This window comes from Canis lupus, chromosome 36 (assembly GCF_003254725.2).
Source record: "Canis lupus dingo isolate Sandy chromosome 36, ASM325472v2, whole genome shotgun sequence".
Lineage (NCBI taxonomy): Eukaryota > Metazoa > Chordata > Mammalia > Carnivora > Canidae > Canis > Canis lupus.
This window is the reverse complement of record NC_064278.1, coordinates 4,732,848-4,743,377: the sequence shown is the minus strand read 5'-3', so window position 1 is coordinate 4,743,377 and position 10,530 is coordinate 4,732,848. Positions and strand designations below refer to the sequence as shown.

The following is a 10,530-nucleotide window of genomic DNA, read 5'->3' as shown; positions in this document are numbered from 1 at the left end:
AGACTGTAACAAGAGACAAAGGATACTATATAATCATCAAGCAGACAATCCAACAAAAAAAAACATAACAATTGTAAATGTTTATGCCTCCAACATGGGAACACCCATAAACATAAAACTGTTAATAACAAATATAAAGGAACTAATTGATGATAATACAATAACAATGGAGGACTTTACACCCCACTTACATCAATGGACAGGTCATCCAAATAGAAAAATCAACAGGGAAATAGTAGCTTTGAATGATTTACTGGAACAGAAGGGTTTAATAGACCTAGTCATAACATTCCAATCTGAAACAGCAGAATGCACATTCTTTTCAAGTGTATGCACATGGAATGCTTTCCAGAATAATCATATATTAGGCCATAAAACAAGTCCCAACAAATTTGGAAAGACTGAAGTTATACCATGCATCTTTTATTTTTGTAACCAGGTGGACATGCATCTAGAATTGTAAAGTTTAATTTTTATTGAAATGGGTAATAAGGTTTAATTAAGTTTGAAAGTAAAATTAATGTCAGCTTTATTTAAATTCTTAGGTTTAAAATATGGTATTAATTAGAATCTATATTTTGCCTTTTATAATTTTGATTAGAATATTTTGGAAACATGAAAAGTAATTTATATTTTTGATTTTTACATGCACTTTAGTTTAAATTTTGGTAAAAATATATTCCTACACTTTGAATATACATTTAAAGACAATTATTTTCTTATATAATTTTTAATATGAATAGAATACACTGTATGTAAAAATACTGATCATAACTACATCATTAATGATTTTGCCAAAATGAAAGCAAAAAAAGCATTATATGAAGAAATACTTACAATAATGAATTATGTTTGTGTTTATTATTCATCCAAATAATGCTAGCCTCCAGATATGTGCAGTAATTAAAATCAGTCATATCTGATATTTTATAAACTTTTGGTCATGTAAAAACCATATCTTTAGGCATGGTTTAAAATTTTTGTTGTTATGAAGATTATCTCATTGAGATAAATATATGAAACATTTTATATAACAATATTACAAGACTTAGATCTTTTAAATGTCTATATATTTAAATGATATGTGGCCTTCGTTTGTATTTCCCTGTTCACTGCAAATGTTAAGGGTGGCCCTGCACTTTTTGTGCCTCTAATCATGTTAGAGGGCAAGCAAACTAATGGCAAGCATCAATTGAGTGCTTATTGTAGGCCAGGCACTATGTGAAGTGCTTACATGCACTATCTCAGCAAATCCTGCAATAACTCATTTTATACGTGATGAAACTAAGACTCAGTGGGCCATGTGCTTTGCCCAAGGTCACCCTATTTAGCGGATGAGCTCCGACAATGTCCTATCCACATCACTCCAAAATCAGAACTTCTAACTTGAGCCTCATAAATACAGGTTCTTATAGAGGAAGGAGGGGTAGTTGCTTCTGCCATGGTACATAGCCAGATCCTCAGGGTTTCATTTTCTCTCATTTTAGCCCAAGGCAGAAAAGTTGTTAGCTATGCCTGATGATTCATCTGGGGACTTTACAGAACAAGGACCCACTCGGGTCCTACTCATCTAAACCCATCTCTTGCTTGGTCTTAGGAGGTCGGCCCAAGGGAGCGTCTCTGGCACAGGTGCAGTATGTCACCTTTATGCTCAGATCTACCAGAGCTGGTGTCTGTCTTTCCCTCTGTTCTCTTTTGTGTCTGGGCTTCAAACCTCCCCTGGGCCAAGATAAAAGACTGTTTCATCCTCCTCCCACATGTGAAGAAAAATAAAAGATAGCTCTTCTTGGCTCATTCATATCATGGACCCACTCAAACCCTGCAGGAGAACAGGACATGGATTATAGATAAAGCTTAAATCCATTTTTGCAGGAATTATGCGGCTTACAAATGAAGGCAATATCTGTGTTTCCACAATGGCTACCTTGGGGCCTTTATGGCTTTAATGAAATTCTATACATCAAAGCTTTTTAAAAACTTCTGAGTCAAGAACATACAAACTGACCTCTACTTCCCTGGGCTCCAGGAACCACAGTGAGAAGTGCTAGGCAGTAGAGTGGAATGGGTATTGGCCAGGCCAGAGGACTGGGGCTCCCTGACAGGTGGAGCCTCCTGATGCTAGACATGTTACCCCCAGGGTCACGGAGTCGCGGTCAGCCCTCTGCCCCTTCAGGTATATGCAGAGTAAGAAGGAACCGGGCTGATCATCTGAAGTAGTTCTCCAAATTGTTACAGGAACCCCGGGGTCCGAAAGACCTTCTCAGGGGGAACACAAGGCCAAAATTATTCTCTTCATAATACTAATATGTCATTTTCCCTTTTCACTCTTATTCTCTCACTAGCATACAATGGCACATGAAGACATGATGTATGATGTCAGAACAGATTGAATCTAGAAGCAGGTATGAGACTAGCTATGTTCTATTAAGCCAGACATTAAAGAGATTTTCAAAAATGTAAAGCAATGCCATTCTTCTGATTCATTTTGTTTTGGAAATGATAGTTCTTTTCCCTAAAATGTGTAATTTACGTTAGCATGTAATGAGTTTGTTTTTAAATAAGTTATTAAATATGTAAAAGTTTTCAGAATTTAAAATTTCTAACATCATAAATTTCAATAGATATAACCCACATATACAAGAATACTCTGGGTTTCTCAATATGTTCTAAGAATGTAAAGTGATCCTCAGGGGTGCTTGGGTTGCTCAGTCAGTTGGGGTCTGCCTTCGGCTTGGGTTGTGATCCTGGGGTCCTGGGAGCAAGCCCCACATCAGGCTCCCTGCTCAGCGGGGCACCTGCTTCTCCTCTCCAGCACCCTGCACTGTGCTTTCTCTCTCTAATAAATAATCTCTTAAAAAAAAAAAAAAAAGGAAAGAAAAGAAAAGGGTCCTGAGACCAAGAAGGTTGAGAACTACTCAAGCTACTGAGTACAAAGAACACCCCTACATCATTTAGTATCAGTACCTGTGATCTTATTCTATCCCTATTCCCTACAGCTATAAAATAAATGGGTCTAGATTTTAATTAGGGTACCTTATATTTAAAGAAAACTTAGTCTAATAAGATAAATTTTGATCATGAAAGTATAGAATATGTAAGTAAAAAAGAAGCATCACCTGAGTGAGGAAAAATAACTGTTATCTACTTTCACACTGCACGGAGTTCTACTGAAAACTCTTAGTGAAATAAGTACCCCCGCCCCCAAAGAGAAGGTTCTTTGGTCTAATAAAGCTGAGAAACCCTGGATTCCGAATCCAGTGTTTACTACAAACTTCTCGGAGCCTTCAGCACAAGCACTAAAGATACCGTGACTCTCTGGGACACACTGTGCTGCCTGTACCAGACTCACCGGACCATAAAATTCTTCTTAGGGACAATCTGTAGAACTGATCTTCCGAGAAACATGGGAAAGGTCTGCGTCGGGCACAAGGATGGCGCGGTCTCCCGAGCGCGGGGGTCGGCCTGGTACCGGGAGTCGGGCTGGGGTGACGGGGCTGCGCAGGGCTCACCCGGCCCACGGGTGGGAGGGACCTGGAGGCCAGGGCAGCCCTAGGGAGAGCGGCCCGGAGGCTCTCGGGCGCGGGCGCAGAGCACGGGGCGCCGGGGAGGGGCGGCGGGAGCCACGGGCCTGGGGCCGCCCAGCGGCCGAGCGCAGGAAGCTGGAGTTTGCGTACCAGGGTGGAAACCAGGCAGGCCTCGGTGCGTGCGGAGGGGCCCTCGCTAATGCGAGAGGGCGGGGGGACGGGCCTGCGCGGTCACCCGCGAGGCCTCCCTCAGCTGTAAAATGGCGTCAGGGGCGGCGCGCGCCTCAGCCTCGGGGTGGCCTGGCGCACGTGAGGGCTCTTCGCAGGGCCTGACCTTCGGCGGAAGGACGGCGGCGTTATTTCCAGGGCCGCGCCGCACCCCTCGCTGGGCTCGACGGTCGCCCCTCTCCGGTCTCCCGGCCGGCACGGCGGACTTGACTGTCCCTGCGGGAACGCGGCCTCCACAGCCGACCCCGCCGGCCGCGCAGGGCGCTCCCGGAAGCCGGTTCTGGGTCCCGGAAGCCGTCCGGGCCGGGGGGCGGGACTTCCGCGCGCTGAGGCGGTGGCCTGAGGCGGGGCGGCCGGACGCGGTCCTCCTCTGTCTGGAGTGCGGGCACGTGTACGTAGTGACGCGCCCACAGCCTTGGCGGCCGCCAGCGGGGCTGTGGGCCGCGGGGCCCCGGCCGGGCAGCGCTTCGGGCCTCCCGGGGGCGGAGCGGCCTCGAGGGCCACCTTCCTCCCGCCCTCTCCTCACGTGGCCTCTTCCCGAAGAGGAGTGAGGACTAAGGCGGGAGCGGAGCGCGAAGGGCAGCCGGAGGTGTGGAGGTGTGTCGCGGCGCCTTCCCGGACGTCCGCGGCTCCCTCTCCAGACTCGCAGGCAGTGAGTGGCCGTCGTTGGGGAAGGTCTTTCTCCACCGAAGCTGGGCCACGGGAGGCCCTTCTCTCCCTCGGAGGCTGCGCGGCCGCCCGGGGCCCGCCCCCGCCCCCACCCCACCCCCACCCCCAGCCCGGGCCGCCCCGCGGAGGGCGGGTGACCCGGTCCTGAGCCGCGGCCGTGCCGCGCGCCGAGCGCTTCGTGAGCGGGCCGCTCGGTACCTCTCTGGTTTTCAGGACATCGGCTTTCGTCTGAGCACAGCAGGTGTTTGCCAAGGCAAACGTTAAAACTGGTTTGCGTTCTGAGCCCGATTTGGCCCCGGAGCTGGTGGGACTTGGGAGGGGGTGCCCGGCGCCGAGGCGGCTGTCCCATGGGGTCAGGGGCGTAAGCGCCGAGTGGGAGAGGCCCCGAGCCTCCTGGTCTCCGCAGCGAGGCCCCGGGCGCTGGCGGCGGCTCCAGAATCCGGCAGGTTTTTCTCTTGTATGTCGGAGGATTATCCCAAACACTAAGCGGAATAACGGGGATGAGGCCCTTAGCACAGGCTTGACCCTAGTAAAATCTCCGCAGAGGGTTATTTTTGGGTTTGTTTTGACCCAAAAGCAGTGAGAGAAACCCTCTCTTGTCTCTCCGTCTCTCACCTGACCTCCTTCTGTGCTGGGTTCAGAGGGTTTTCTCCTTAACCCCCTGCCATTGCTATTTATTTCCTGGCACCTCTGCTTAGAATTAATCTGAAGGTCAGCTGAGTCCCTCTTGCTCTCTGAGGCCTTCCCTGGCAGCCCAACTCCCACTTGATGGCTTCAGGGAGGCTCAGGTTCTTGGGGGGACGGCAGCCTCCCCAGCCTCCAGGTTTATCTGGGATGCCCCCCAGACTCACAGTGAGTTCAGGTGACGCCCGAGAAAGGCTGCTGCTGCTGGGAGTCAGGAGCACACTGGGCTGCAGGCCTGCGCCTCGGCCAGTCATGGACCATACGGTGGCTGTCCCTACTTTGCCAGCTTTTACCCGTGGAAACTTTTTAATATAATCCTACGTGGACATAGGGCATAGAAACTGCTGATGGTGCGCTGCTGTCTGTACAGTGGGGAGATGGGTCCGGAGTCCCTCCGCTTGACTCCTGAGGTGCTTTTGTGGACTCTCACGGCTTTCCCCCTGGAGATTGGAAGTCCTAATGAGGGCAGGGTTTCGGCCACAGAGTACTGATGGTAACTGGCTTTTGATGGTTAACCTCTAAGCTATGAGATGGAACAGCCGATTGAAAATGACCTGCTGGGGACAACCTGAACTTGAGAAATTTCATCCATTTTTGGTTATCTTTCAAGTCTAAGGAGGGATGGGTATAATGGTTTCTCCCCAGGCAGGGAATTAATACAACAACAGGTCTGGCCTGGAGCCTACATAGGAGCCAAAGTAATGGGAGTGTAGGGATCACCTCATAGAATCACCTGCATCCTACACAGAGACTGATTGTGACTTCCCCTTATCCAATCTCCTCGTTTTCCTTATCAACAGAACCCCTACATGAGTAGAGATGGCAATGGGCCCAGGTAAAAATAAGGTGGACAGGTGAGGCTTATAGGAAAGTTCTTTTAAGAGAATGACCTTAAAGGTTCTACTTTCCCACTCCTCTCTGCTTATTGAAGACTGAAGATGTGATGGATGGAGCTTCAGCAGTCAGCTGGGAAACCACGAGGATGAGGCCCATGCCCCGAGATTACGATGGAGCCAGGATCCATGAGGACCTTATAGAGCCACCAAACCAGTGTTGGTCTGTTTTCCTATGTTCGATATATGAAGGAGAGAAAACCCAAAACCTTCTATAACTCATCTTGTTGAAGCCACAACTTTGGGGAAACTTTGTTATTATCAGTCAAGTATAATTCCTTAGTGATGGTACATCACTACTATGACCCAGTAATGTGGACCTAGAGGACAATATTTTTTAAAAAAGATTCTACTTATTCATGAGAGACACACAGAGAGAGAAGCTGAGACACAGGCAGAGGGAGAAGCAGGCTGCCTGCAAGGAGCCCGATGTGGGACTTGATCCAGGATCCCAGGATCACACCCTGAGCCGAAGGCTGACGCTCAATTGCTCAGCCACTCAGGCATCCCTAGAGGACAATATTATTAGTTTCAAGTGGCATTGGACCAGCTTTTCTCCAGTGAAGATGTTCTATAATGGCAGACTTGGAGAGTTTCAATATAATCTCACATTTCCTTTGATAGTTTTTCTTCATAAAAGAATTATCAAAGAAACAATTAAAAAGTCGGCACATGGGATCCCTGGGTGGCGCAGTGGTTTAGCGCCTGCCTTTGGCCCAGGGCGCGATCCTGGAGACCCAGGATCAAATCCCACGGGCTCCCGGTGCATGGAGCCTGCTTCTCCCTCTGCCTATGTCTCTGCCTCTCTCTCTCTCTCTCTCTCTCTCTCTCTGTGACTATCATAAATAAATAAAAATTTAAAAATTTAAAAAAAGTAGGCACATGAGAGGAAAATGAAAAAAGAGGCACCAAATTATTTGCAAACTGAATAAATACACCACTATCTTTTGACCATAGTTTACAGGCAAGAATGAGCCTTCCTTCTGGTCACTGAGGCCAGAGACATAATTGTAGTGATGTTGGTGGGCGTGTAAATATTTTAATCCTTTAGCTATGGAAGTGCTTCCTGGTTTGTCTTTACAAGTTTTTTTTTGTAAAGGCTTGAAATACATTCCTCACAGCACAACCATCCCTACAATGGCCAGATCTCCTCCTATGATGTAATTTCCAACCTGGAGCCCATCTGGATTGAATTCTTTCCTCTAGTCCTCAGGAAGCCCGGCATACCTCATTCAACTCATTCTCATACCTGGGAAGGAAAGAGAGATTCCTGGGATTGGGCTGGGACAGCACTGACTCTGAAGAACCCTGAAGAGAGGTGCTAGAGGGATGTCATCCTCCCTGAAGTCATTTTATTGGATTAGTACTCAGTGGATGGCAGCTCATCAAGGCCAAAGCTCAACATGTTACATTTTATTGCCAGCAAATGAAGGCAGATTTCGGGGGTGTTGCCTTTGGGGAAGCAAATGAACAGTTATAGGGCATTTCTGAAGGAAGAATTGGATATTTTCCCACTGATCTCAGAATTACACCTTTGACCCAGTGCAACTTGTTTAGTTGTTTTTTACAAGGCAATGCATTGGTCAGCTCTGGAATCACTGGGATGTGAATGGAGGGTGAAATAGTCCATTGTATCATGAAGTCTTTATCAAAATTCCCCCAACCATTGGCTGGGCTTTAATAACGAAAGAGCTAGTTATGGCTCATGCAAACGATTATGATAGCACAAAATGGTTTTTAGTGATTTTGTGTTAGAATTAGGCAACAGCAATAGACACAAACAGCCACTTAAGGGACATGCCAGCTGTTTCCAGCGAAGCTGCTGACATTAAAACGGGGAATGGCACTAAAACAGATACAATTCAAGTCATAGTTTGCTTGCTAATAATTTCATTTTTGTGTCTGTAGGCTTGAAGGATTGTCCGGAATAAGTGAATTCATAAAGACAACAAGTTAAGTCAAACCGTAGGGCAGATGAACAGTCAACTGTTATCACAGGATGAGTGAGGCTGGAGACAAAAGTCAAAATCTTCTAAAGTGAGGCAGAATTGAGAAGATTCTGAGACAAGCTGAGAAGTATTACTCCGTATGGATGGCAGCTCCTGGCTACACACGGTTCTGTGAGGCTGAGTCCATTCCTTGGCACAGGTCAGCAAAGGGCAGCCGTCCATCAGGATGGAAACTGCCCTGGGAATTCCAAACATGGTGTGCATCCTTTTCTGTCTTCTAGCTCCCTCCCCAGATCCACTCTAATTAAAAGTATGACTGTTCTTGGGAGATCCCTGGGTGGCTCAGCGGTTTAGCACCTGCCTTTGCCCCAGGGTGTGGTCCTGGAGTCCCAGGATCGAGACCCACATTGGAGTCCTACATGGAGCCTGCTTCTCCCTTTGCCTGTGTCTCCGCCTCTCTCTCTCTCTCTCTCTCTCTCTCTCTCTATCTCTCTGTCTCTAATGAATAAAATAAAATCTTAAAAAAAAAAAAAAAAAGAGTAAGACTTCTCTTCTCCAACAAGGATTTCCTTGACCTACAGCAAAGATCCTCTTAGAATTCAAAGTCTGCTCTGCATTTGTAGAGTTAAAAGTCCCATTAGCTGCTCTGCCTCTGATTTCACTGACCTGTTTGTTTTGCTGCTAACACCTCTCTGGTAACTTGCTGAAAGGATTTCCCTCCCACACTCCTTCCCTGTGGCTTGAGGTGTTTATTTACACATCTCTTTGGATCATTAGGTAAAAGGGGTGACACACTTCTCTCTCTTGGTAACATGTTTAAACATGAGCCTGTTTTACTTTTCAACTTACTTTCTTGTCAACACACACACGTAAATCTGTACAAGCATAGCTCATTCAAAAGACACTCCCATATACTGCTTTTCAAATATGTGTTTTCTAGAATTCTGTTTAAATTTAAATTTGGTAAGCTGTCAGCTTTTAAATAAACTTTGTGCATATAGCTACAAAGAATTTTGTGCTAAAATCTTTTGAGAAACCACTTGTTGGTCTGCAAAAGGGGCCCTGTAGACAGAGGGCCAGGAGAGACCAGAGAGGAGGCAGACCAATCAGATTTGTAGGTGGCAGATTTAATAAGCAAGAGAATTTATGAGGCTTGTCTTGGTGAGTATATCTCTGCACCTGCCCACCAGAATTTTAAAAGTTTATGTTGAAGCCTTAACTGGGTTTAGTAACATATGCCATCCAGATGGCCTCAACGCCACATTACTGTCTCAGGGCTCTCTCCTTGTGGCAGCTTCTAGGGTGGTGAAGGCAAGCAGAATGCGCATTCTAAGGACAGGGAAGGGGATGGGGAGCCTCTGACTGCCTAGTTTCAGCTCTCAAGTCAACTGGTGGTTACATCCTCTCCATGACCAGTCTTAAGTAGATGTTTGGAATGTTTAAAATATATAAATTGGATTTTTCTCAACTCTGTAATCACTTTGATTCTAAGTCATAAAACTAAACCTCAGACAATGTCATCACATACTTCTTTAGTGCCTTTAAAAACAAATGTTAATAACTTTTTAACTTGGAATAAACCTTACATGTGATGAAATGCCCAGATCTTATGTGAAAATTTTGATGACTTTTGATAACTGTACATACCTGTGTAAGAGCCACCCCAATCAAGATACAGGACATTTCCATCATCTCCACAAGTTCTCTAGTCAGTACTTACTCCTATAGGAAACAATATATCACCATAGATAAGTTTTACTTGGTCTTGAAATAGGATCATCCATTATTGTATCTGTGGTTTTTCTTTAAGTGCTGACTAGTATTCTATTACATAAATGTACCACAGTTTGTTTATTCATTCTCCTGTTGGAGATTTGGGTTGTTTCCAGTTTTTTGCCTCTTATGAATAATGCTGTTATAAACAACTTTCAAAAAAATCTAATGAAGTGAACAGAGGTGGCCAAGTTTACAAATACTTTTTTCCTTATAATATGATATGATCATAGAAATAACACCACCATCCAGTGGATTCAAATGTGTGTTCCTCTAAACATATTGCTGAGGCCTCTGAACAAAAGGGCCTTGGCAGATTTTGTTTTAATGGGCCTGTAGTCAGAGGCATGACTCAGAATGTCCTAAGTGGAGTTCTCAGCTCACCTAAACCATCATACACAGCAAACTGGTAAGGACCCACATTTCCCAAAATGAGGTGCGTGTAATACCAGAGGTGGTGGACAGTGAATTCTCTTGGTCCCTCAAAATTTGTATGTTGAATAGCTAAATGTTCATTTTCGTGGTGACTATTTATGGCAGGTGACATTTTTTTCCTTCAGTGATAGAGTTTCCTTTGGAAAATTAAAGACAAATATGAACAGTTTTCCTTAAAGAATAGCTCAGTTGGAACTCAAATGACTGAATTTTAAAAACACTGGTGTCATAGTTAAGACAGACTATAGTACTAACCTGACCTTGGCCACTTACTGTATCATCTTCAGCAAGTTGCTCCACATTGGCTTTAGGATCTATAAAATGGGGTATTAGTACAGATTTCATACATTGACCATGAGGGATAAATGATAATAT

General features: G+C 45.6%; 1 long non-coding RNA gene across 1 annotated transcript; it reads left to right on the top strand.

Moving 5' to 3' along the window:
- The first annotated feature begins 4,560 nt into the window (after positions 1–4,560).
- On the top strand, positions 4,561–9,555 carry LOC118350144 (uncharacterized). Its single transcript, XR_004803415.2, has 3 exons — positions 4,561–4,662; positions 6,037–6,161; positions 7,907–9,555. It is a non-coding gene; the product is annotated as an uncharacterized LOC118350144 (long non-coding RNA).
- Positions 9,556–10,530: the final 975 nt, after the last annotated feature.